This window comes from Lactuca saligna, chromosome 9 (genome assembly GCF_052625555.1).
Source record: "Lactuca saligna cultivar CGN05327 chromosome 9, ASM5262555v1, whole genome shotgun sequence".
Lineage (NCBI taxonomy): Eukaryota > Viridiplantae > Streptophyta > Magnoliopsida > Asterales > Asteraceae > Lactuca > Lactuca saligna.
The window spans coordinates 65875996-65903906 of NC_136425.1; positions in this window are offsets into that span (position 1 = coordinate 65875996).

Below are 27911 nucleotides of genomic sequence, written 5' to 3' on the forward strand. Positions count from 1 at the left end.
TTTGAGAAGTAACTGGCTCCCTGAAATTGATCGAAAAGGTCATCTATTCGAGGAAGAGGTTAACGGTTATTGACGGTCAACTTGTTCAGTTCACGGTAGTCTATACACATCTGAAAGGATCCATCTTTCTTTTTCACAAATAAAATCAGGGATCCCCAGGGTGAGGAACTCGGTCTGATGAACCCTTAGCTGAGTAGCTCATTAAGATGATTGGATAACTCTTGCATTTCTGCTGGTGCTAAGCGATATGGAGACTTTGCTACAGGGGTAGCTCCGGGAATTAGGTCGATGCGAAACTCGACTTGGCGTTCGGGAGGGATTCCCGGGAGCTCTTGGGGAAAGACATCAGGAAAGTTGCAGACTTCGGGGATGCTCTCGAGGTCTTTAACTTCCTGTTTCTTGTTGATTACATGAGCTAGGAATGCATGACACTCCTTTCGCAGAAGTTTTTGAGCTTTGATGCATGAAATGATGCGAAGATTTGAACTAAGTTTATCATCGTAGATCATGAGAGTCTGGACAGAGGGAAGATTAAGACGAATAGCTTTTTCGTAACAAAGGATATCAACATGATTGGGACTCAACCAATCCATGCCAATGATAACATCAAATATCTTTATAGAAACTGGCATAAGGTCGATGGGAAAGGAATGATCGTTTAGGGTAAGGGTGTAGCCTACGTATATATCGTTAGCATTTTCTTTTTCGTCGTTAGCCATCTTGACGGTAAATGTTTCGGTTAATGGTTGAGAATTATGTTTAAGAAGATGTTTGAATACATGACTAACAAAACTTCTTTTAGCACCAGAATCGAAAAGAATGCATGCATAAGAGTTGTCGAGAGGGAACGTACCCGTGACAACGGTGGGATCGGCAACTGCCTCCTCTTGTCCCATCGCTAGAACTCTTCCGGTGTTGCTGGTCATTGTTGCTTTTGGGCAGTTTTTTTTGAAATGCCCGACCTCACCACAACCATAACAGTCTTGACTGACACCTGCTCCGAATGCTTGATTAGTTGGTTGAGCTGGTGCTCTGCAGCTTCGAGCAAGGTGGCCCTTTTTTCCACAGTTGTTGCAGAGCATTTCACGGCATGGGCCGGGGATACGATGGTGGTAACTGCACTTATTGCACCACGGGAGGGTACAAGTGTATCCAATGGTAGGTTCTTGAGCTTTAGGAGTGGCGACAGGAGTAGTAGCAGCGTAGACTGCCACAGTTTGTTGCTTCTCGGAAGATCCTTGCGAACTTTGACCGTTCTGTTTGTTCCAGAATTTCTTTTTGTTCTCCCCACTCTCCTTTGCTTGTTCCAAAGAGGTTGTTACTATATCCAGATCGAACCCGTGATCTATAACGGTCTGCGCCAGGCACTTGGCGCTATCGAAAGTGTTTGGCCTAGCAGCCAAGACATTTCCTTGAGTTGGGGGTGTCAATCCCCAAATGAATCTTTTAATCTTTTTGCTTTCCGGGGTGACCATTCCCGGACAAAGGAGTGCTAGGTATTCAAACCTAGAAGTGTAGGCGGCAACATCGGACCCTTCATCTTTAGATTCCAGAGTTTGTGCTCTAGTTTCTGCATTTCGCCTCGCGGGCAGTACTCGGCAAGCATGAGCTCCTTCAAGCTCTCCCAACCCATAGCATTTGCTACTGGAAGGGTTAAGGATTTGACTCGGCCATTCCACCAAGTCAATGCTTTATCAGTGAATGTGCAGGCGGCGAATTTCACCTTGTTGACTTCCGAACAGCAACAAATTTCGAAGATAGACTCGATCTTTTTGAACCATTGAGTCAAGGCAATAACACCTCCAGTTCCATTGAAAGATGTGGGTTTTTTATTCATGAAGTCTTTATAGGAACACTCCTTCTGGTGTCCCTGACCACCTTCCTGATTTTGGGGATGCATACCACCTCCCTTTCCACCAGATCTGCCAGGATTCATCTGTGACATCACAACAGCCACAACTGCAGTAACGGGTGCCTGAAACATGGTAGGATCAAATTGAGGAGGAGATGGTGGCGGAGGATTGTTGTTCTTTGAGCTGGGTATTTTCTTTGGAGGCATCTCGATAAAAAATGATCAGGAAACAGAGGATGGTAAGTCCTCTGAATTTAGAAGATACGAAACAAGATGTATCTCTACATGATAGATAAAGTGTTGTTACTAAGCGATAAAACATGAAAGAGCTACTAAAGCAAGTAAACTATTGCTATGGAAAGAATGAGTAGCAACACTTGGAATGAATTTCTACAACGAATTTGGTTCTAGAAAATACTCCTATAGTATTTTATGTTTGTTGCGACGATGACTTGTTGTTTGGACATTTGGTAAGTTTTAGGCCTACTGTACACCACAGTCACTCCCAAGTACATGTTGGTCGTGTCTCGAATGAATATAGATGACCAGTATATATTGACCCTAGACACGACTACATAATTGCCCAGGTTTAACCGCAACGCCCATCACCTAATTACTTTTGTTTTGTTCTACTCGTGGTTACTGTTTCTGATAGTTAGGTATTCTTGTATACTTTTTGTAAAATAGTTGTATTTTAAAGTATACTTTTAGTTCAAAGCGCTTCGTCCCCTTAGTGTTTATAGTTGTATACCATGTAAGGTTAGGTATACTTAGTACACTATAAACAACAACTCTGATACCAATCTGTCACACCCCAAAACCGACGACGGAAACGTTCCGGGGCGGAGGATGTTATGCGTAGTATCACAACCATTGTACATAGTAAGCATAGTAAACACAACCATTACATTAGAATAAGAATATTTACATTTGTTTAAAAGCATTGAAAATATAGTTTATATACATCAGCGTATAATCAAAAAGTAAAGACGAGACTTCTATATGCTCCATCTTCTCCAAAAGTGATCGAAGTACCTGTCTAACGTTGACTTGAGAATACAAGCAGTTTTAGAAATATCAGCATAAAGCTGGTTTTTTCATAAGCATGATTTTTGTAATGAAAACTGGTCACTGAACTTATGAAAATACTTCGTTTTTATGAGGTTAGTATCGAAAACCGCTGTTACTGAGATAAGAAATATGAATGCATGTTTTCCAAGACAATCCCATATTTTCTAACATGTTTGTTGGTTCCTGAATGAAAGGCACGTTCTATTTGAAAACCCTGGTTACCACCAGTATGTATAGTAATTTTACTACTTAAGATAAAACCATAAGTTGTGTCCCTGGAATACCCTCCAGTAAGTAAGTAGGTAGTTTTATTACATAAATAAAACTATGGAAGAAAGAAAGAATCCGTGAAAAAAGTTAGTTTATACGTATTGTGAGTCGTATAACCATACTAATTCGACCCGTGACCTCCTTGACGTTCTTTAGGCGTCGTACGATTTCCAAAATTTGTCACCCCAGGCATACCCGCCTAACTGTAGCTAGCAGTTTAGGTGTGGGATTGTTAGTCCCGAATATATCTATCCACAAATTTCACGCTCTCCCTCTAGGAGACTCTGGTTATACTACTGGAGAGGATTTATTGGTACCCCGAAGGGCAGTACGAAGATAATTCTCACAAGCTACTATTAACTAATTCACGGGATAATTGGTCGTTATCGAGTTTCCAAATCGTTGAAATGATGCAGAGTATAAATAATTATACATAAAATAATTATTTAGCAAGATACTCTAGGTTATCAATGGATAAACTAAATTGGACATAGTTTATATATTGACTTTGCATGAAATTCGAATCTGTGAAACAAGTAATGAAAATCCCAAATTATTCCCATAATAATTTGAATGGTTTGATAAGTTCCCACGCTGTTTTGAAAACTATGTAATTATATTTAGAAAGCATCCCTTATGCTCCACATATTACAAAAGGGATAAAGGCATCTAAAAGTTTGATAGAAAATCGTTATAATTACATCAATTTTTAAATTTACGAAATCCTTTATGATTTTCTTGTATTCCCCCCTGAAAACATGAAAAACTCGGAAAAGCGTAGGGGTATGAACTCACCTGTCGAGGGTGATTCGAGTGAATGGAAGTGCCAGGTAGGATGCTAGGTGTCAATTGAGGACTTGAACACACGCGAGGATCCTATGTAACATGAAGAGATACATAATTGTATCTAATTAGTTATTTAACCACTAATTAAGTAAGTAAATGCACTCTAATGTGTGAAAACACTTTATTTCATGTGTTAGGAATGATACGGGTTGCATCTACGGAGTGTATGGCCTCATTATGGAGTTTACTCTTCAAGTGGTAGTCCTTAGGGGTGTTTGTAACATCCCCAATTTCACGGCCAGAAAAGACCGATTTTGTTTATGCTTTATGAAAATCAGAGTACCTCTTTTAATAAAAATGTTGCGGAATTTATTCCCAGAAAAACACGATAAATACGTTATCAAAGCATTTCCGAAGAAACGTATTTTTTTCATTTTAAATTATTTAGGATGTCATCGTCAATACAAAAACATAAGCATAAATAGAACTTACATTAATTTCATTAGTGATCTATATCTCCTTAATCTATCAGTGTAAAGCAACTTCGTATCGATACTTGTGATACAATTAAATTGAGTGGGCCAGGCTTGGGAGGCTGGTGAGCATATAGGGTTTTTACCCCACAATAAATAAATTTATTATGCTTAAACATCAAACAATCATGCCAATTACGCAATCCCCATGATCTTATTCATTTCTTAAGGATTTACCCTAAAAATCAACTATCACTCATTACTAAGTATTCATCCTAAGGAATAGGCACCAAGTCCATCATTGCTTAAGGTTTATATTACAAGCACTAACAACGTCGATCCACACATACTGATCCTATACAATGATCTTACTAGATCTAGCCTAAAGGATCGATATGAACAACCAACTAACGAAACTGCTTCGGAAATTCCCTAGCAGCAAACGAGGATCGAAGAAGACATCAAATGAATGGAATAAGTTTAACCACGAACCTTTGTTCGTAAAAGAAAGAACCACCAGATAATTAAGTCAGGGGTAATTATTAATGCTTAGGCTGTGGTCTGAATATCGTGAGGTATATAACCCACAGACGCACCCTATCCAACATCGAGAATGGAAACACTGACTAATGCCTAGGCTTTGGTCTGAATATCATGAGGTATATAACGCACAGACTCACTCCTATCCGACATCAAGAGTGGAAACACTGATTCATGAAGCTCGTCCGATCACTTCATAAAAGAAACAAAGACTCATAATCTCTTCAAAATAAAGGTATAGGGAAAATACTAATAAAGCACTCCCGTACGCTCCCGTACCCTGGCTCATGATAGTGTCACAAAGAAGAACTAACGGATGAACACATAGTTCAAAAACACCTAAGGAACATATAGTTCAAGAACACCTTATGAACATATAGTTCAAACATACCTACCGATTACAAGTCTGCTAATGTTCCACTGGACTATCTAAAATAGTCTGTGGCCGTTGTCTATACTCTGCTAGATGACTAGATCATCTTAAACATCGGTACCTCTCATCACCTTTTATTTCATCACACATCATCTAATTCATCTACCCATGTTTTACCAAACATATTTGTAGATAAAAATACATATACAGTTTAAAACTTGTATAAAACATCTATTCAACAGTAACCTTAATTAAACAATTAATATAATTACACATAGCACGTATTTAAAAGAAAATACTTCATATATATGTGTAAGGTGAAAGTGACAATACACTCACCTTAGTAGCGGGAGTAGATAGAATCTAAAAACGGTCAACAGCTCGTGATCGTCGGGCTCGGGAAGGGAAAACGGCCTTCGGAAACGAGAGAGAATGAATGAAATGGTGTACTATGCCTTGGGGTCAAAATGGCTATTTATAGTAAGATTTTATGACACTCACATCGTGAGTCTCACAAGGCTCACGTCGTGAATCTCATGATTCACTCCGTAGACTTGCCATTTGCATCCCTAGCTTCGGATGGTGGCCATGACACCTCACATCGGGAGTGTCATAAAGCTCATGTCTTGAATTGCATCTTATCCTCTCGCAGCTTCTAGATTCCGAATTATGACCGAATGTCGTGAGCGTCATAATTCTCACGTCGTGAATTAGCTAGTTTAGGGTTTTTAAAAGCTAAATCTTCGGAATGGCATAACTTTTGCATACGAACTCTGTTTTTGACGTCCTTTATATCCACGTGTAGGCGGACACGTATTCTACAACTTTCATTTACACCCCTAAGGCCAAAAAGTCTTTTATCTTAAATTCACTATTTACGTGTCCCGGTGCCGTGCTGGTTTTGTCGAAAAACTTCGACGGGCCATAACTTCTTTGTTATAACTCAGATTTCGGTGTTCTTTATATGTACAGAACCCTTGAGACATATTCTACAACTTGGTTAAGATTATTTATTATAAATAATCTTTTGTCGAAAAGTCGTTTTTGACCCCTATTATCTCTAAATTGACTAGTCCGGATCTACGGGCGTTACAGTGTTTACGGCCCAAAGACCACTTCCCCATGAGTTTACAGCCGTAAAATCATGGTAATTGTGTTATTGGTTGCTTAAAGATCTTATATCACTTAGGGAAATAAGCTAGACTCCATTCTAGGGCATAGGAAGTGACTAGGGCTCCAAATGGATCTTAGGGGGAGTTCATGGCTGTAAACATATGAGTTTATGGCCATAAACTCATATTTGATCCTTCATTTCATGCTTTGGTGGTTCTAGGTTAAGCATACTAATTTCTAGTCATTTATACAAGCTAAAGGGGAAGTTAGGGCACCATATGACCCCTTTAGGGAGTTTACGGCCAAAGGACCAATTCCTTGGGGTTTACGGCCATAAAATCTATGAGGACTTGGTTTCTATGATGTTTAAGGTCCCTACTTCGATGGTCGTTGATTCTATGTTGAGTTCTAGGCATAAGGAAGGAAGAAAGGGCAACTTTGCACCCTTAAAGGGAGTTCACGGCCCAAGAACATTCTTTGGCCATAGACTCTTATTCATCCTTGATTCATGGTGTTTTCTAAGTCCAAAACATGTTAATTCTAGTGTTCAATGAGTTAGGATAGGAACATTTACAATCTAGTATCTTGAATGGATGATTTTTCGCCAAGAACACTAGTAGATCAATACAACTGAATGATTTCATGGATGGAGATGGTGTAAGGTCACTAGAATAGGTGTTATATGAACAAATTAGGGAGAAAAACACTTACATTTTGATGTTCCTTGTTCCAAAACCGAGTTTTAAGGGAGATAGTAGAAAGAGGGACGTCTAAGGGTGTGAAAAGAGTTTACAATTGGCCAAGACTCACCTTTATAGGTGTGAATTCATGGCCATAATGAGTTTACCGCTGTAAACTCCATGTTTATGGCCGTAAACTCCATGTTATGGATTTTATGGAATGGTTTTTGATGTTAGGACTTTAGCGACGGTTTTCTAACACTTGATCCTTAAGTGTAGTCAACTCGGAATACTAATACGGACTTTAATTTGGGCTAACTGATGGCGGAAATGAATTTGATTTTCAAATGAAGTTATGGACTGCTGAAACTATATATACGAAATATTCGGGTTGTCACACATTTCGCATATTTTCTCTTCACCATACACTCCACAGCAGAATGATGTTGTTGAACGAAGAAATCAATCTTTATGCGGAGCTGCAAGGACTATGTTGGCATATGCGAACTTACCACAATATCTTTGGGCTGAGGCAATATCCACTGGATGTTTTACACAAAATAGATCTTTCATTCATCAACATTTTAATATTATACCTTATGAAATTCTAAATAATCAGAAACCTAATGTAAAATTCTTTCACGTCTTCGGATGCAGGTATTTTATTATGAATTTCAGGGATAACCTTTCGAAATTTCAAAGTAAAGTTGATGAAGGGATTTTCCTGGGGTATTTGCATAATTCAGTGGCATATCGTGTATTGAACAATCGTACACGAAAAGTGGAAGAAACTTATAATCTTACATTTGATGATTATTATATCAAACAATCACAACAACAATTTCAAAATCTTCCAATTTTGAAAGAAAATAAAGATGAATCTGAACAAATGCAAATGTTGGATATTGATTATGATTTGATATTTGGACTTTTAGATCATGCTGAAAAGGTCCTGATAATCATATTCCTGAACTTTCAAAGCTCACTGATGATTCAACATCATCTCCTCAAGAAATAGGCGAAAGTATGCAAAATGATCCAATGGAGGGGGAGCATTTGGATTCAAACACTCTGATGGAGGGGGAGCATTATTTCGAGGGGGAGAATGAGAGAGATAATGCTGATGTTGAGGGGGAGAGATTAAATGCTAATGTTGAGGAGGAGCTATTACAAAATAATGAAAATTATCATGATGTTAATGATGTTTGTTCAATTGCAGGTTCAATAATGACGAATTGTACGAAGACGCACCTTTGGACTTCGATCCATCCTATCCACTAATGGATAAATGGACAGAAGATCATCCGAAGGAGCAAATAATTGGTAATCCACAATAGGGAGTTTTAACAAGGGGTCAAATTCGTGCAACGAATGAGGTATTAAATACTCATCAAGAGTTTTGCATGTTCAATGTTTTTACCTCTAAAGTTGAACCAAAGACAGTAAAGATTGCAATGGAACAGTCAGATTGGGTGGTTACAATGCAATCTGAATTGTCTGAATTTGAAAGAAATAAGGTTTGGAGATTAATTCCTAAATCAGATGATGTTTCGATTGACGGGTTAAATTGGATTTTCAAAAACAAAACTGACAAAGATGGAAATATCATTCGAAACAAAGCCAGACTTGTTGTTAAAGGATACTCTCAACAAGAAGGAATTGATTATGAAGAAACTTTTGCCCCTGTCGCAAGACTCAAGGCGGTTCGTATATTTTTGGCTTATGCATCTCACAAAGACTTTGATGTTTATCAAATGGACATAAAGTGTGCATTTCTAAATGGAGAACTTGAAGAAACTGTCTGTGTGGAACAACCCCCAGGTTTTGTTAACGAAGAACATCCTGATTATGTTTATATTTTAGATAAGGCAATTTATGGTTTGAAACAAGCACCACGAGCCTGGTATGCAACTCTTACTTCATTTTTTAAGCAGTCTAAATTTAAACAAGGATCATTTGACCCCACATTATTTCATAAGAAAGTTGGGAATCATCTTATGCTTGTACAAATTTATGTTGATGATATTATCTTTGGCTCAATTAATATTTTCTTGGTCTAAACATTCGTCAAAGCAAAGAAGGAATCTTCATTAATCATGAAAAGTATACGAAGAATCTACTAGAGAAGTTTGGATTAACGAATAACACAAAGTTACGAGTTCCGATGGCAACTGGGATCAAATTAACTCTTTCGTTAGATAAACCTGCAGTTGATCTTACTTTATACAGAAGCATGATTGGATCTTTACTTTATTTAACTGCTAGTAGACCTGATATCATGTTTTCTATATGTAATTGTGCTAGATATCAAGCAAATCCACGAGAACCACATCTCACTGCTGTAAAGAATATCTTTCGTTATCTCAAAGGAACTTCTTCTCTAGGATTGTGGTATCCTTCGAATACAGGGTTCTTTATTCAAGCATATTCAGATGCAGATTTGGGAGATTATAATCTTGACAGGAAAAGCACAAGTGGAGGTTGTCAATTAGTCGATGGTAAGTTGGTGAGCTGACAATCGAAAAAGCAGACATGTGTTTCAGTCTCAACGGTTGAAGCTGAATATGTTGTTGCTGCTGCATGCACTTCACAGATAATATGGATTCAAAGTCAATTACGTGATTATGCAATTAACATGAAAAAGATTCCTTTATATTGTGATTCCCAAATTGCAATAAGAATTTGTCATAATCCTATGCAACATTCAAATACGAAACATATAGTTCTTCGTTACCACTTCATCAAAGATCATGTGGAGGAAGGAAATGTTGAAGTACATTTTGTGAAAACAACGGATCAGTTAGCTGATATTTTCATAAAAGCTTTGGATGAAAAATCATTTGTACGAATTTTGGAAGGACTAGGCATGATTGATGGAAATTCAATTCCATGCGAAAAAGACAAACAATGATAGGAAGAAAACGACAAACAAAAATCATTAAGTATTCAGAGGTTACTGTTCACAGTCAACTCTTCGAATGCTTCGAATTTGTATGATTGGTATTTTTAAAACTTCGAATATTTTCAATGAGTATTTTTAATTGTTTTGTTATTAATTTTTTTTTAAAATCAAAAACAACAAAAAGATTTTGTTTTGTCTTTCTTTTCAAGTATGATGTTGCAGATTTTCGTGAAGATACAAAGTGGATAAGGCTTACAAGTTCTAGGGTGAGGTACATTTATCATGCTATTCATTGAATTTCAAAAATTTTAACTACTTAGGATGTCCCTAGAAGCATGCAGTTGCATGTTGTCCAAAGCCTCAAAATGATTCAATGTTTGAAAGCCTTAATGAAATTTTCATACGAAGATTTCTTCGTAATTAGGCTTACATTCACATTAGTCCAATGAGCTACCTTACCTTCTCACATGAGTTAAGTGTTTTCTATTTGGTCCAATATAACAGAGGTACATGTTTCTTCGTATACCAATCTTTTTCATCTCAAAGTTCTTACACCATCACACACGAAGACATATGTCCAAGAGGTTTCTGATCAAACCAATTGAAACTTAGATATATCACAAATCTGTGTTTATGATCAGACATCATGAGACAGTGATGGAAGTGAAACCGAATGTAATCAACCTTTAAGGAATTGATGGGGAACTTAGTTCCAGATTTTAAAGAAACATTTGTTTCAGTATCTTCGTTCGAAACTCCAAATCATATTCAATTCTTATGTGTGGTCTTGATCAAACATTCGAAACCCATGATGTTTGTTACCCAACAGGATCCATAATACAGTTTTTTTCTTGAATATGATTTCAGTGTGAGTTTTATCTGAAATTCCTTGTTACTTAAAAGTTGTTCAAAGCAAACTTGTCACTGACTACATTGGTCAAACAATTAATTTATGTTACAATTACTCACCTTATGTTTAGTTTGATATGTAACGAAATTCATTAAACCACCTCAAAAGCCTTTTAAAAGAAGCCCTTCGATAATTATTTACAAGTATTCGATTGTATTTCATGGGAAAATACACAAGTTGTTGACTATCTCTCTTGATAATTAACGAAGCAATCTTTTCCCGGGGTTTTAACTACCTTCGTATCAAATTGAATTTTTGACATCACTGAATATCAAAAAAAAAATGCTTCTTATCTTTATTCTTTGACACACTTGACACACATGAAATCCTTGAGGTTCTGAGTAATACCAACTCAGGCTGATGATTTCAAACATCTGGCAAATGACTTTACTTTGAAACCAGAAAGTAAAAGAGCCTTGACCCCATCCGAAGGGTTTCGACAGTTACTATTCTAATGGGGCAAACAATCCAGGCTATTTGAAGAGACTGTTAAATTCCGTGCGGGTTTTGAGGAGATATGACAGTTACATTATCACGCATGGTTACTTTTTCATCATCATGACACGGGTTTCATGGTGACACGTCACAGATCATTAAATGCTTATCCTGCTTTGAATCCAAACTTCAGCGTTACATATAAAAAGGGATTCAAGGGTTCATTATCAGTTTACGCTTTCATATTCCCAAATTTTATCTGATAAACATCCAACCCTCAAACCCTCACAATGGAGACTAGTAATCCTGATGCAACTTTGTCTCATACCGATGATGATGTAACTTCATTGCCGATCGTGAAGATTCAAGGAACAAATTATCAAGTTAAAGCCAACGTTTATCACTATCCCGAAGAACTGAAAATGCTTATCGTTGCTCTAAAGAGTTCTGTTCTATCAAAAGCCATGTTCAACTCATTCTCTATTCCTCTATCAAAAGCCATCTTCAGGTCGATTATTCTACTCAATTATGGAAGGAGTTCTTGAAAAAGTATAGAGAACACAAATGCTATTCATGGCATTTCGTGTGCTCGTTATTGGATCTTGATTCTACAACATTTTTATGAGAAGGAAGGAATTTTAGTACCCACGGATGAAGAAAAGGCAGTGTTTCATATATAGATTTGCCCGAAAGATCCAATTGATGATACCGATGAATTTCCATTTGTTGCTCGCATTGTGGATGCAATGCTGAAGAGAGTTGATCCTACCAACACCATTCTCATTACTTATTTGCAACACATTGATACTTTTGTTGAAACCGGGGTTCTATTGGCTAGAGAGGAAGAAAAGAAGTCGAAACGTTCGAAGAAGGTTGTTGTTGAATCTTCTACGAAATCTGTTAAAGAATCTACATAAGAAAAGAGTTCGGAGAAAGTACCAATCTCAGAGCCTGAGCCAATCCAACCAGATGTTGTTATTGCTGATACCCCTTTAACTCAAAAGGAAATTATTCTTTTGATGACTGGAGTTTTTCAAAGAATCAAGATGAAGTCTAAGCATAAGAGTCTCTCACCTTTGACCAATGTTGTTCGTAAACCGCAGGTTTCGCATCAAGGAGTCATTTTTCGTGAGATTACTGCCCATGTATCACCATCTTCTAAGAAGAGAAGGGAAACAGACATGGCCAAACATATTTCAAAGAAGAAGAAGAAAGTTATAGTGGTTATTTCATCAGAATCTACAGCTGATGAAATTGAAACCATTCCAGAGACACCGGAAGCTGATCTTCAAAAAGATGATCTAATTCCACCCGAAGTTTCGATTGCCAAGACAGTTTCTGTGGAGGCACAAACTTCTGACATTATTGTAAACATATCTAATATGGATGCAAGTGTCACAATGGGTGAGGATGCTTCGCATGTTGCCGACAAAAGTAATTCTTCAGATGTTACTCCAGTCACAACTGTTTCTTTCTCTTCACAGGTTACACTTATCATTCCAACTACATCCACAACCGAATCTCCTTCTTTTGCAACTATTATTCAACAACCATTCACATCTATGTTTTCTTCACAATCAATTGATCAACCTACCACTACTTCACCAATCAAAGATTCTTCTTTCATGGAAACAGAACACGAGTCCGAAGGTTTTGGCGGAACCTTTGAAAATTTAGAGTTTGATGAAGAAGAGACAGACTTTCTGGATCATATGCTAATGACAATGAAACAGTTCAAGATATTGAATACCAAACTCAATTCAATTCTTCAGTCTCAAGCAGATCTTGGGGAGGAAATTCTGTAACAAGTCTTGAAGTCTATGGTATGCTGAAGATGATTGGAGGAAGGCTTTCTTCGAAAGTGTCTGGGATGATTAAGGATTCTGAGACTCGTCTTCTCGAGAAAATTGACAATTGTGATAAGAATAAAGAGTTGAGGGTCAATGCTCAGAAATCTACATTTAATGGTTATTTGAAGTCGTTAAAGTCAATTGTGAAGGAAAGATATATTTTGTTTATTCAAGATGTGAAGAAGGTGAGAGAAGATATCAATTAAAAACTTCAAGAACTTCGCCAAGATATGAAGAAAGACATTGCAAATGTTCGTACTGAATTTGCATCTCTAAATCAAAAGGTAGATATCATCTGCGATGTTGTTACTAAATTTTCAAAGTTGTACCAAAGTTTGAGTCCTCAAATTACTCAACTTTCTACAGCTGAGAATAAAAAATTTCATGGAGGTTTTCTCAATGCTAAAGGAGCTTAAAGCTTTATCTTCTGCACCTACTTCGTCTTCTTTACTTTCTTCTGAAGATCTTATAATATTTTTTCCAAATTCGAAGCCTTACTTCTTCAGCAGTTGGCACCTCTTTCTAGAATATCAAGCCTTCTTCCTACCACGGATGCCCCACCTGCTAGCACAGGGGTGCAAGGGGGAGAAAAGAAAGTTTAAGGTACGAAGGCTAGTGGTGAAGATGAGAAGGTTGTGGGAAAGGTGTTTCCTTCCAAAATTCCAACTTCAAAACCAGTGATAGCAACTGCTGGTCCTATCACTTCTATAATTATTACAACTGTGCCAATTACAAGACCAATTTCAAAAGGTATTGTGATTGGTAAATTTGTTGATACTGGTAGAAGAGAAGTGATAGAGGAATCAGGTTTGAAGGCAAGGGGAAAGTCAATTTTAATTGAAAATCTAAAGATGAAAAGAAGGCAGAGGCTGAAGCAGAAGTTGAGAAGATGAGGATGATACAAAGCATCATGACTCAAAGGGCCAGTGATCCTCCTGGCATGAACAAGGGTGTTCCATCGAAGAACTACAACTATGAAAAAGTTATAGCCAAGGTTGCATTCAATCACATGTATTCGTTTGAGAAGAAGCTTAAATAGAGTCATATTGTCATGAATATGGATGCAAGCCAATTGGACTTTCCAATTAACGAAATGATGTTCATCATGCCTCAGTTCAATGCTGAAAGTAAATTCAAGGAGAAGGATGAAGGCACACACATGAAGATAAGATTTCATGTGGTTCTTGCCAAGCCTGCAAAGAAGTGTGGTGCTTAGTCAAGATTAAAAAGGTCATCAGTATAAAGAAGGATGTGGTCTTCGAGAACACAGTCTAAAACATGAAGTATATTGTGACCAGGGAAAATGGTGATGTGTGCGAGTTTACAATAGCAAACTTTCCTTTGATGAACTTGTATGATCTTATACAAGTTGCATTACTGCTAAAGGAATGATCATTTTCATATCTTCAAAACACTGAGCCTGATGAATACAAGCTGGGAGTTACTCACATCAAAATTTTTATCGAAAATTATTATGAATGTCTGGCAATGACAGATGTGGAGTTGGCTATAGCAAAAGGTCTCGAAATTACATCACCAATGGCTACTTCGAAGACTCAAGCAGACTTGAGGAAATATGCAGATAGTGAAATATGCTAGAAGCCTTTTGGCTTAGTCTTCTTTGGGAAGGATAAGTCTGGAGAGTCAAAGAGATTTTTGTTCCAGGCAAGTGAAGTTGAAAGATATTCTACTTCGCAATATACGAACTTAATTGTTCGTATGAACCATTGCAAGAAGAATAATGAAGGTGACAAGAAGGAACTTAAGAATATGATCTCTTGGTATACTGAGATACGAAGAGTAATGATGTACTCCATTCAACTTCTTACAAATTGAAGTCTTCAACTCTGTTTACAAAGGGGAGAATGTAAGGGTAGTTTGGTTGTAAAGAGTCGAAGTCTTGTATAAACTCTTCGTATGTTTTGATATCTATTTTACTAAGGCATTTTATACGAAGCTTTAATGTGTAGTTCTTAGTATATTTTTCGTACGCTTTTACTCTCCTATAAATAGGAGTCTTTACTAGAGTTAGATAAGGTTTTACAGTGTTGTCTACTTTTGTACTTTGTAAACCTAAAGCGTAATATTGAACTGAATCACGATCTTATTTACATCAGTGTTCAATCTTTCATATAATTTCTAATTAGTTAATCTGATTAATATTCAAACTTGATTCTTAACTTCTACATTATTCCATACAATGTCCACACTGTAACCATAAAATAATTAAAAGCACATAAAAATGTAAAAATTGCGAAAAATGAACAGACTCCCCTAATGTAGTAATGGTGAGGTCGACTTGATTGTTGTGGGTAAGCGTAGTCATCTTGAATGTTAGCGGAAAACTGGACTTTTTCTGCTTCTGAATTTTCCAGTTGAATGAATCAAGACAAGGGACTTTTAACTTGGAGTGCAGAATACAAATAAATTTGCAATGTACAGTAACCATGATGTCGGAATATGTCAACCACGTCGTGGTGTGAAACGTGATAAATTATGTCACAACTAGCATTTTAGCTATGAAATTCTATTCATGTGTAACTGTTCATCGATTGTAAATCATGTACGCTAAGTAAATCTCACTCAGTTGTGACAACCCAAGTTGCCCCGTTACACTTCTCCGTTACTGTTAACGGAATAATCCACTGTTCAAAAGTTCCGTTAATGAGAAGTCGTCTAGTTTAACAAACATTTCAATTGTGTATGTTTATATGTCGTTAAGTCGTGGTAAAAGGAAATAAAAATACATAACACATATTTCCATTTACTTGGAAATATTAGTTTATTATTACGACCACTAAATCGGGTGCGACCAAAAGCCCCGTTTAACGGCAGTATCGGGTAAAATCCCACGGAGCCCTGACTCAAAACCCTATATAAGGGTGAGTGGATCCTATTGGAAACTTTTTACACTCTCTCTCTATACTCTCTCTCTAGACCCGTTTTCGCCCCAAAACCGCAACCAAACGCTTCCAAATTGTAAGTCCGCTTACCCTAGTTTGTTCTAAACATTACTAGCTGTAATTATAGCCCAAAAACCATCCAAGAAGGCGTGGAATAAGGAGTTTACGGCCCAGGAACACTCTAGGGTCGTAAACCCCAAAAATGGTGCCAAACATGCCTCTAAACTTGTCCTTAAGCTTGGAAACTAATTAGGGATCTAGCCTAGGAGTGTTTAAACATCAAACCTCAATGAATTGGGGCATAAAAGTGAGTTTACGGCCCAAGCACATGCTTAGGCCGTAAACCCCTCTAAACCATGTCAAAATGTCCCAAAACACTCCCAAACCACCCTTAGGCTTCATACATAATTTAGGGACTTAGTATTTGGGGTTTGGATCAATTAAACACATCAAAATGAAGGATAAAAAGGAGTTTACGGCCCAAGTCTATTCCAAGGCCGTAAACTCCCCAAACATGCCCAAAATGTTGGTTTTTGTCCCCCAAATGGCCTTAGACTATCTCTATAAAATGCTAGAAAGGATTTAAGGACTTAGACACAATGAAAGGAGGCTTGACTTGGAGTTTATGGCCCAAGCATATATCTAGGCTGTAAACTCCCAAAACCCACTCAAATGATGGTTTTAATCCTCCAAAATAGCATCACACTTCATTAGAAATCACTAGAAAGGCATTAGGGACTTTAAACTTCACAAAATCCAAGGTATGAGAGTTTACGGCCGTAAACTCCCATGGGAGTGTTCATAGACCGTAAACTCCAATATAATGCCCTTAGAAGCCTCAAATCCACTCATGCCTTTTATCAAAAGTCCTTAGAAAAATCCCAAGAGCAAGCTAGAAGCATTAAACACCCAAGAATATGACCTGGGGAGTTTACGGCCGTAAACTCCCTTGGGTTAGGCTGTAAACTCCAAAATGGTCCATGTTAATGCTTTAAAACCCTTCACACACTTGATATTTGAGTTTAGCAAAGTTCCACAACTGATAGGAGACCTGTAGCACCCTTAAACGCTACCCAGGACCCCAAACACTTAACCAAAAATGTTTTCCGCTCCTTTGAGCGCGTATATTTGTGTAATTAGCATTAAATATACTAATTGTATATGAACATATGTTATCATATGTTAAATAAGTCATTGAGTGTGTTCGAGTCCTTATGTGGCACCGAACGCCCAAACAACACTCTCATCGGACCTACTTACACCAGGTGAGTTCATACCCTTGAATGAACCTTTTAAATGCTTTTAAATGTTTTATAGGGGGGGGGGGGGGTAAATAAAAGTTAAACATGCCAGTTATCATGTCAATCGCATATGATTGATAACCCGCATGCACAAGATTTTACCACTTTACACTGTTTTACCGAGTGGGACACTAAAATGACTTTTACCTGTTTCATAACTTTTACTTATACTGATTTATTCAAATTCATTCTAAACTAGTTTATGAAAGATCCTCTAAGGTTTTAAACGTATTTTACGAAGGAATACAATTTGTGATTTTCTCTGTACATAAAGATTTTTCATCAAAGATTTCCCTTTTCGACGTATACTTTTACTTATAAAATACTACTGCTTCACTTATACTTATTTTATACTCTGACTCGGTAACACTTTCACTTATACCTATAGTCGCTTATACTTGATGACACTTATACTTATTCATGCTCTTACTTAGTGATATGATTTCTCCTTCACTTATACTGGATAACGACTTTACTCTACTTATACTTGATAGACGTTCTTACATCATTTATTGTCGTCTCTGCTTCGTGATACACTTATACTTGGTACGCTTATACTTCATGGTTCGATTATCCCACACTGTACACGTATACTTCACGACTCGGATGTTCCACTGTACTCTTATACTTCACGACTCAGATGTTCCACTATACACTTATACTTCACGACTCAGATGTTCCACTGTACACTTATACTTCACCGTATGATACACACTCAAGCGTAGTTAGATGTATGTTTATGCTTGTATAGATGCATATAAATAATGATTGAAGGACTTAGGAAGGCTTGTCCGCCCTATTTCCTTTTCTTCGTTGAGATGTGGTCTGGTAGGATCGGATGTCCATCTGAAGGTCGTTCGATTCATTAGTTATATATTACGTATACGAGCATAGACATACGAGTTTTCTTCAGTCAATTCAGTTAAGAGTCTATACCTCTAGTCTACACTTACATAAGAAACCCACTCCCTCCTAGTAACACACTATCCTCTATTTGGGATGCATCTTCGGGACGCGGCCTTCTCTGTCATCTAGTTGGTAACCAGAGTCTCCTGTAGGGAGAGCGGACATTGTGTGTATAGGCCTATACGGGATTGACAACCCCGCACCCTGACTGCTAGCTACAGTCCATGGCCTACCAAGCCAAGGGGTGACAAATGTCACATTATATAGATGCTTGTAGAGCGTCTAGAACTCTAGTCAGTATGGTTACGAGTATCCTGGGTTGCCTTATAATTCATGGCTTTAAGGTAACGGTATTTCGTCAGCGATTTACACTGTATGCTGATGTCACCTTTTTCAGAATCACACTGTTTTGACCTTACTAGATGTATCTTTCAGTTGATACTGTCTGGGGTCTGTTATCTCTGTTTGACCTTACAAGATGTATCTTTCATTTGATACCGTCTGGGGTCTGTTATCTCTGTTTGACCTTGCGAGATGTACCTTTCATTTGGTATCGTCTGCGGTCTGTCTTCACTGTTATGACCTTGCAAGATGTACCTTTCATTTGGTATCGTCTTCGGTCTGCGTTCACTGTTTTAGACCATACCAGCTGTACCTTTCATTTGGTACCTTCTGGGGGTCTGTGTCTCCATTTGTGAGACTGAACCATGCGTGACGTTAGTTCGATACTCCCCTGGAGTCTATGACTATTTTGCCTTAGTCAACAGTCCTCACTGCTGAGGCATATGTTATTCCCTGATGTCTCTGCTTTCTTTAATAATCAAATTCAGTATTTTGATATTATTAGCAATTAAGGGAAACTTCTTCTTACCACATTACACTGACCAGTCTTGGTAGAAGGCTGCTTTTATTAAAGAAAATATAGGATTTTCTGGAAAGAACACTAATACCCTGAAATCACTTAAACTACTGCTTTATAAAGTTATTTGACTAAATGACACTAAATACTTATGAACTCACCAGCATTGTAAAAATGCTGATACTCGCTTTTCAAATAACTTGTATTCTCAGGTTAGCATTAGACAGGTACATCCCCGGAGCTGTTGATGAAGATAGCTTAGTACCACGCTGTATTTATTCTATTACTTGTATTACTTTAAATTGTTGTAATGTAACCTTGTAAAACTATTACTATTAATGCAATGTTTTGTTGTACTTTGATTACTATAATGCATGTGTTGTGATACTTGACATGACGTCATCCAACCCAGAACGTTTCCGCCGTTCCGGTTTTGGGGTGTGACAGATTGGTATCAGAGCATTGTTTATAGTGAGCTAAGTATATCAATTCATAAAAGATATACAGCCTATAAATACAAAAGGGATAAAACACTCTGACCAAGAAATTATACTTTAAAATATAACCATATTTTTACCAAAGTATAATAACATCCAGAATCTAAACACTCGAACACAAGTATCACAAGAAGAACAAGAATAAAAGTCTTCGGATGTTGAGCACTACAGAAAAATCTGGACAGTTATGTAATCGTACGCTGGAATAAATGTAACCTGATCAACTACCTTTATTCGAGATGCGATGAATGTGTGCTCGGGAGTGATTGTGGCGTGAAACAGGTCTGAAACTTACCAACTAGGATTTGCTAGAGCCAAACATAAAGTTAAAATACTATAGGAGTATTTTGGAACACTAAAAGATCTACACTAATCCCAGAACCCATATTCAAAGATAAGAACCAAACAAGAATTAAAATACCATAGGGGTATTTAGGATACATAGATAACCTAGTGTGAGAACTAAAAGATCCTTATTGATATACCTACAACTACAGAGGGTATACTTCCAAGGTTATATATAATAAGGATCCCATAGGCTAAGAATGTGTGGTTTCGCTCTACTTCCTTTTCCTCGTTGGGATGTGGTCCTAGAGTAGTATCACGTATTCGAAGGCCTATCGGATCTAAACTATATATGATTTGTATACCCTGTGTAATCGTAGCAGGACTCGATGTGGATCATCCAGCGAAATGTTAATAATCTGTTAGGATTCTTTAGACATTTCCATTCTCGCACGAACCCTGTAGAAAACCCTACCCACTTCAGTGCATAACAGAAGAGTTGATCCCGACCCCGAAGAGGTTCATTTAGAATACTTCTTGTTCGGAAATAAATGAACTGGGTCGAGACTATTGAATGCACCAAGTGCCCATATTCTTTTAGGGACATCGGTGGGGTATTCGCCTAAACTTCTGAGATTCCCAGTCATCCATCATGAATTGATGACACCCATAGTTGGAATTAGAAGAAAGGCGGAGTAGAAATTTAATATGCCCATACGAGAAGAGAACCCTAGGAAACTACCCGAAGGAAACCAACGCCGATTCCAGTCAAAGATACGAGGCAGACCGAGGGAGCCAGTACGTGGAACCCGAAAAGTGTCTTTTCCTCGTGTTCGTCACGCTAATACACCCATAAAATAATACAATTTAGTGAGTTAGTGATTGCATTGCTCACAATTTTGTACCATTTGAATGTAGAATGATTCATTCTAACCTTAATGGGCCCTATTGGGCCATAACTAATCCAATTAACCTTAGTGAGCCATAAGCCCATTATTCCATTCTATTTGGGTTGTGAATGCTTCTAAGGGCCCAATGGGCTGAAATTTTTTATGTATAGGATCCAAAGATCCTAACTAAAATTAATGGGGCCAAGCTACTCCACCCTTTCTTCTTGGCCCAAAATCTCTGTCCATGTATAAAAAAGAAAAGGAAAAGAAGTGAATTTGGGGGGAGGGGGAGTTGACTTTGGAGGTGCTACCTCCATATTACTCACCATGTAACAAGGCAAGCTATCTCATATTTCCATTCAAGTCACCTCATCCTTCTATTCTGACATCCCCAATTTCACGGCCAGAAAAGACCGATTTGTTTATGCTTTGTTTTTAAAATCAGAGTAATCTTTTAAAGAAAACAGTTGCGGAATTTGTTCCTAAAATATGATAAAGATTTATCAAAGCATTTCTTTAAAGAAATGTATTTTCATTATATAACAAAATCTCGGGATGTCATGTACCAATACAGAAACATAAGCATAAACAGAACTTACATTTATTTACACTAATGTTTTACATCTCCTTTAATCTCTCAGTGAAATATCTCTTTGTATTAATACCTATGATACAAAGAAAACTTAGTGGGTAAGTCTTGGGATACTTGTGAGCATATAGGGTTTTCAACCCATAATAATATAATTATTATATTCAACCATCAAACAATCAACCCAATTAACCATCCCCATTATCTTCTTTATTTCTTAGGATTTTACCCTCAAAATTCAACTACCCGCCATTCATTCATTCCTAAGGATTGACCTAAGGAATTGGCACAAAATCTATTGCTACATAAGGCGCATCTACCAACATCATCCTTTAAGCGCCTCTGCCAGGATTACATCATACACTATGAGGCGTGACTGCTAGGTTTATGACATTCTTTTGGGCGCATCTGGTGATATTATCCTATAAGCGCATCTGCCAGGATTATCCTATAAGCGCATCTGCTAGTATTATGACATTCTCTATTTTGTGCATCTACCAATATTATTCTCAAGCGCATCTGCTAGTATTATGACATTCTCTACTTGGTGCATCTACCAATATTATTCTTTAAGCATCTTACATACCTCGTCATTTACCTAATCTTTTTATCACATACCAACTATCTCATATACCCATGTTCTACTCAACATATTAGCAGATATAAAATACATATACGGTTTAACCCATTTAAAAACCATACAAAACATCGATTCCACACTTATCTCAAATAAACAATAGTATATAAACACATAACACGCATTTCAAAGCAAATACTTCATATTTATCTGTTAGAAGAAAGTAACCACACACTCACTTGATCAGAAGATGATCGGACAATACTACAACTTGTAGAAGTGGTATTCTTAGGTAGATCAGGAAGATATTCACAAAACTGGGGCTCCTCACGGGCAGAGCTTCGGCTCGGAAATTTACTTCTCGGGATCTTTGGGGCTTCGAGACTTGCTTCGGGGCTCGGGATTAATAACGGGGCTTTGGGATATTTCTTGTACGAAAAACGAGGTAAAATAGGAAAGAGAGGAGAGGAATTGAGCAAGGAACTCGGCTGCCCTCGCACCCTTTATATAGAGGCTGATTCTTTGAATTATGCTGGGCGTAAATCCAGGTACGCTGGGCGTAACCCGGATAAGCGCGGTGACTCCCCCTCCTTTGGATAATATCCGAATTATTATTTAAATTAAATACTTTAATTATTTAATAAACTTCAAAAATTCATATGTTCCTCATACGAGCTTCGTTTTTGACGTTCTTTATATCCTCGCATAGGTGAGACTACGATCTACAACTTTCGTTTAGACTCCGTCGGCTTATTTTGAATTTATTTTTATTATATTGTTTTAGTAGGCCGGGACAGGAAAACTCCGTTATAAATTCATAACTTCTTCATCTGATGTCCGTTTTCGTCTGTCTCTTTACCGTTGCACTACTATCAACAAGATATTTGATTCTCATTTACATAGTTTCGGCTAAAAACCGCTCGATCTCAAATCAAGTATTCGGGTTGCATATTGGTAAGTCGAAACTTAGAAAAATCATAACTTCCTCATACGAAGTCAGAATCTGACGTTCTTTTTATGCATGCTCATGGTTTAACGAACTCTACAACTTTCATTTAGATCGCTAAGGCTAAATATCACTCTAACGTAAATTCACTTTTTACGTCATTCAGCGTCGTGCCGGTTCTGTCGTGAAACTTTGACAGGTCATAACTTCTTCGATATAACCCGGATTTTGGCGTTCTTTATATGTACGGAATCCCTATAACATATACTACAACTTAGTTAAGATTATTCCTTCAAAATAATCTTCCATCAAAAAGTCATTTTTGACGCTTAACGTTTCTAAATTGACTAGCCTAGTCTACGGGCGTTACAATTATCTTCCCCTTAGGATGAATATGTCCCGGAATCATCAACGAAACAGGGCTTGAACAATGATTCTGTAACTCCCGGGTTTCGGGGCTAAGCATTTTTGATAATGTAATAATCTAGGTCAACTATTGTAACTCTTTTTGAAGTAATAAAGATGAAATATTTTAGTATTATGTGAAATTATGTGTATTTATGTGCTTATTATTTAATTATAAATATATAATTCATAAAGAATAAAAATAAGCATCAAAATTAAAGTATGAGATAAGCCCAATATCTTTATATAAGATTGTAGTAGTCGAAAGAAGGATTCCGGAGATATAAAAAACGCCGAAATCCGATTTATAACGAAGAAGTTATGACCTGTTGAAGTTTCACGACGGAATCGGCACGATACCGGGAAGCGTAAATAGTGAATTTACAATAGAGCAAGATTTAGCCTTAGCGATCTAAATGAAAGTCGTAGAATATGTTAAACTAAGAGCGTCGATAAAAAGAACGCCCAAATCTGACTTCGTATGAGGAAGTTATGATTTTTCGAAGTTTCGGATTAGTAGTATACAACCCGAAATTCAAATTTCAGATCAAGCGGTTTTTAGCCGACACAACCTAAACGAGAATCGAAGATCTCATTAAGGGTAGCATAACGAGAAAATGATGGGAAGAATCGGACGTCGGATAAAGAAGTTATGAATTTTTAACGGACCAATCCTGTCCCAACCTGTTACTAATATAACTTTTAACATAAATTCAAAATTAGCTGACGGGGGATAAACGAAAGTTGTAGAGTACGTTCCTACCTTCGCGTGGATATAAAGAACGCCGAAAACGGAGCTCGTATGAGGAAGATACAAAATTTTTGAAGTTTAAAATCGAAATTACGAAGCTGATGATAGGAGTGCTGGCGTGGCAGCGCCACAGCCGTCCGATACCGATGACAAGGCTCGCTTCTGATCAGCGCCACGTCGCCTCGCCTTCGTCCTACGCCCCGCATACGAAATCCGGAATGCCCCGCGCTCTCTCGGCCTTATCCATCTGATGCGAAGTGGGTAACAGCTGGAAACAAGCTGGAGGCTTATCCGAACTACGCCCAACGTAGCTATGATCGAACGCACAACATAATCCGAGAGGCTTCACCATATAAATAGCTGCGAGGGCTGCCTCCATTTTCACACCATTTCTCATTCCCTCTCTAAAATCTTTCTCTCTCTAGGGGTTTTAACCCTCTCCTTAGCGTAGGTGAACCCCTAGCACCCTAAGGAAGCCCCAAGGCTCCCGGAGTCCCGGGAAAAAAAGGGTCTTTCGGTTTCGAAACACTGCTCTAAATAAAGCCTGGTTTTCTTTAAAATCCGCTGTAAGTGAGCTATGCTTACGTAATTTTTAATATAGCTTTCAAATAATTATAGTAATGTTATTAGGTCCTTAAAATAATTATTTCGGCTATTATTATGAGTTATATTGAGTGCTATTTAACGCTTATCTAATAATAATAATAATAATAATAATATAATAATAATAATAATAATAATAATAATAATAATAATAATAGTAGCTAGACTATTAATTAGTCGCGGTTATCGTTAGACTAAACCCTAGTGGTATTGGTACTAGGTTTTATCGAAGGAAAATTGTTTTGAGAGTATCAAAGCCCTGTCCGAGTGCTGAGTCACCACCTTTCAGGTGAGTGCGTAGTTACTTTCAGCTTACACATAGATATGAAGTATTTTATATAAATTACGTGTTGTGTGTGCATATTATCTGTATACTTGCTATCTATGTTGGATGAATAATTTTATACATGTTTTAAATGATTTAAACTGTATATGTATTTTATATCTACAAATTGTGTTGGGTAAAACATGGGTAGATGTAATAGTTGCTGTGTGACAAAATAAAATAATGAGAGGCCTCGTTATAGATGTTATTGATGATCCAGTCATCTAGCAGAGTATAGATGACGACCACGGAATGGCCGAGTCAAATCTCTGAGCTTACCTGTAGCCAATGCCATGGGCTGGGAAGCCATGAAAGAACTTCTCATTGCCGAGTACTGCCCCCGTGGTGAAATGCAGAAATTAGAGCACGAGCTCTGGAACCTGAAGATGAAAGGTTCCGACATTGCTGCATATACTTCCCGATTTGATGATCTCGCACTTCTCTGCCCGGGATTAGTCACTCCTGAAAACAAAAAGATCGAAAGGTTCGTTTGGGGGTTATCTCAACCAATAAAGAGTCACGTTTTGGCTGCTCGTCCGGATACCTATGATAGTGCCAAGACTTTAGCTAAAATTCTAATTGATCACAGCGACGATGTTAAAGAAATCACTACCACTTCTGAGCCGACTCAAAGGAGTGGTGAAAAGAGGAAATTCTGGAAGAAGAAGAAGGGTCAATCTTCTTAAGGATCATCCAAGAAACAACAGACGGTAGCAGTCCATGCTGCTACTACTACTCCTGTTGCTGCTGTTTCTGCCATGGGATCCACAGCCTCAACTCCTACCAGTAAATATGCTGGTAACCTCCCTCTGTGTGACAAGTGTAAATACCATCATCATCCTGGTCCCTGTCGAGAATTATCTTGCACCAACTGTGGTAAGAAAGGGCACACAGTTCGATACTGCAGAACTCCTACTCAATCAGCCAACCAATCATCGGGAGCAGGTGTTAGTCAAGCCTGCTACAACTGTGGAGAAGTTGGACACTTTAAAAGGAACTGTCCCAAGAAGTCAACTGCTGATAACACTGGAAGGGTTCTAACCATGGGACGGGAAGAAGCAGTTGCTGATCCCACTGTTGTTTCGGGTACGTTCCTTCTCGACAAATCATATGCTAGTATTCTTTTCGATTCAGGTGCTGAAAGGAGTTTTGTTAGTCATGCATTCAAACATAATCTAAAACCAAATCCTCAACCACTAACTGAAACGTTTACCGTCGAGATGGCTAACGGTGAGAAAGAAAGCGCTGACGATGTATTCATAGGTTGTACGCTTACCTTAAACGATCACTCATTTCTTATAGATCTCATGCCCGTTTCCATTAAGAGCTTTGATGTTATCATTGGCATGGATTGGTTGAGCCCCAATCATGCTGACATTCTTTGTTACGAAAAAGCTATCCGTCTCAATCTTCCTTCGAATCAAACTCTCGTAATCTATGGCGATAAAACCAGTTCTAACCTTCATATCATTTCTTGCATCAAAGCTCGAAAGCTCCTTCGAAAGGAGTGTGTTGCATTCTTAGCTCATGTGATCAACGAGAAACAAGAAATTAGAGACCTTGAGTATCCCCGAAGTCTGTAACTTTCCTGATGTGTTTCCCGAAGAACTTCCAGGAATTCCTCCCGAACGACAAGTCGTGTTCCGTATTGACCTAATTCCTGGAGCTACTCCTGTAGCAAAATCTCCATATCGCTTAGCTCCGGAAGAAATGCAGGAGTTATCCAGTCAACTCAATGAGTTGCTCAGTAAAGGATTCATTAGACCGAGTTCCTCAGCCTGGGGAGCTCCAATTCTGTTTGTCAAAAAGAAAGATGGATCCTTTCGGATGTGTATCGATTATCGTGAACTGAACAAATTAACCATTAAGAACCGATATCCTCTTCCAAGAATAGACGACCTCTTTGATCAACTCCAGGGAGCCAGCTACTTTTTTAAGATAGACCTTCGGTCAGGGTACCATCAGTTACGAGTCCAGGAGAATGATGTTCCCAAGACAGCTTTTAGGACTCGATATGGACACTACGAGTTCGTAGTGATGCCATTCGGTCTAACCAATGCACCGGCTGTGTTCATGGACTTGATGAACCGGGTGTGCCGTCCCTTCTTAGACAAATTCGTTATCGTGTTTGTTGACGACATCCTCGTATACTCCAAAAGCGAAAAAGACCACAAGCAACAATTGAGGCTAGTGTTGGAAACCCTTAGATCCGAAAAGCTATACGCGAAATTTTCCAAATGTGAATTCTGGATACGGAAGGTAACTTTCCTCGGTCACGTGGTAAGCGAGGAGGGTATTCATGTAGATCCTTCCAAGATTAAAGCGATAGAGAATTGGTCGGCACCGAAAACACCCACAGAAATTCATCAATTCTTGGGTCTCGCCGGCTACTATCGACGATTCATTCAGAACTTTTCCAAAATTGCCAAACCTTTAACCACTCTAACACAGAAAGGTGTACCCTTTTGTTGGAGTGATAAACAAGAAACCGCATTCCAAACATTAAAGAAAGCCTTATGCAGCGCGCCTGTTCTGTCCCTGCCTGAAGGGACAAAGGATTTCGTTGTCTACTGCGATGCGTCTAATCAAGGTTTAGGTTGTGTGCTTATGCAAAGAGGAAAGGTGATAGCCTATGCCTCTAGACAGCTGAAAGCACACGAGGTCAACTATACCACACATGACTTGGAACTAGGAGCAGTAGTCTTCGCATTGAAGATTTGGAGACATTATCTCTACGGAACCAAGTGCACAATCTTCACTGATCACAAGAGTCTGTAGCACATATTTAATCAGAAAGACTTAAACATGAGGCAACGGCG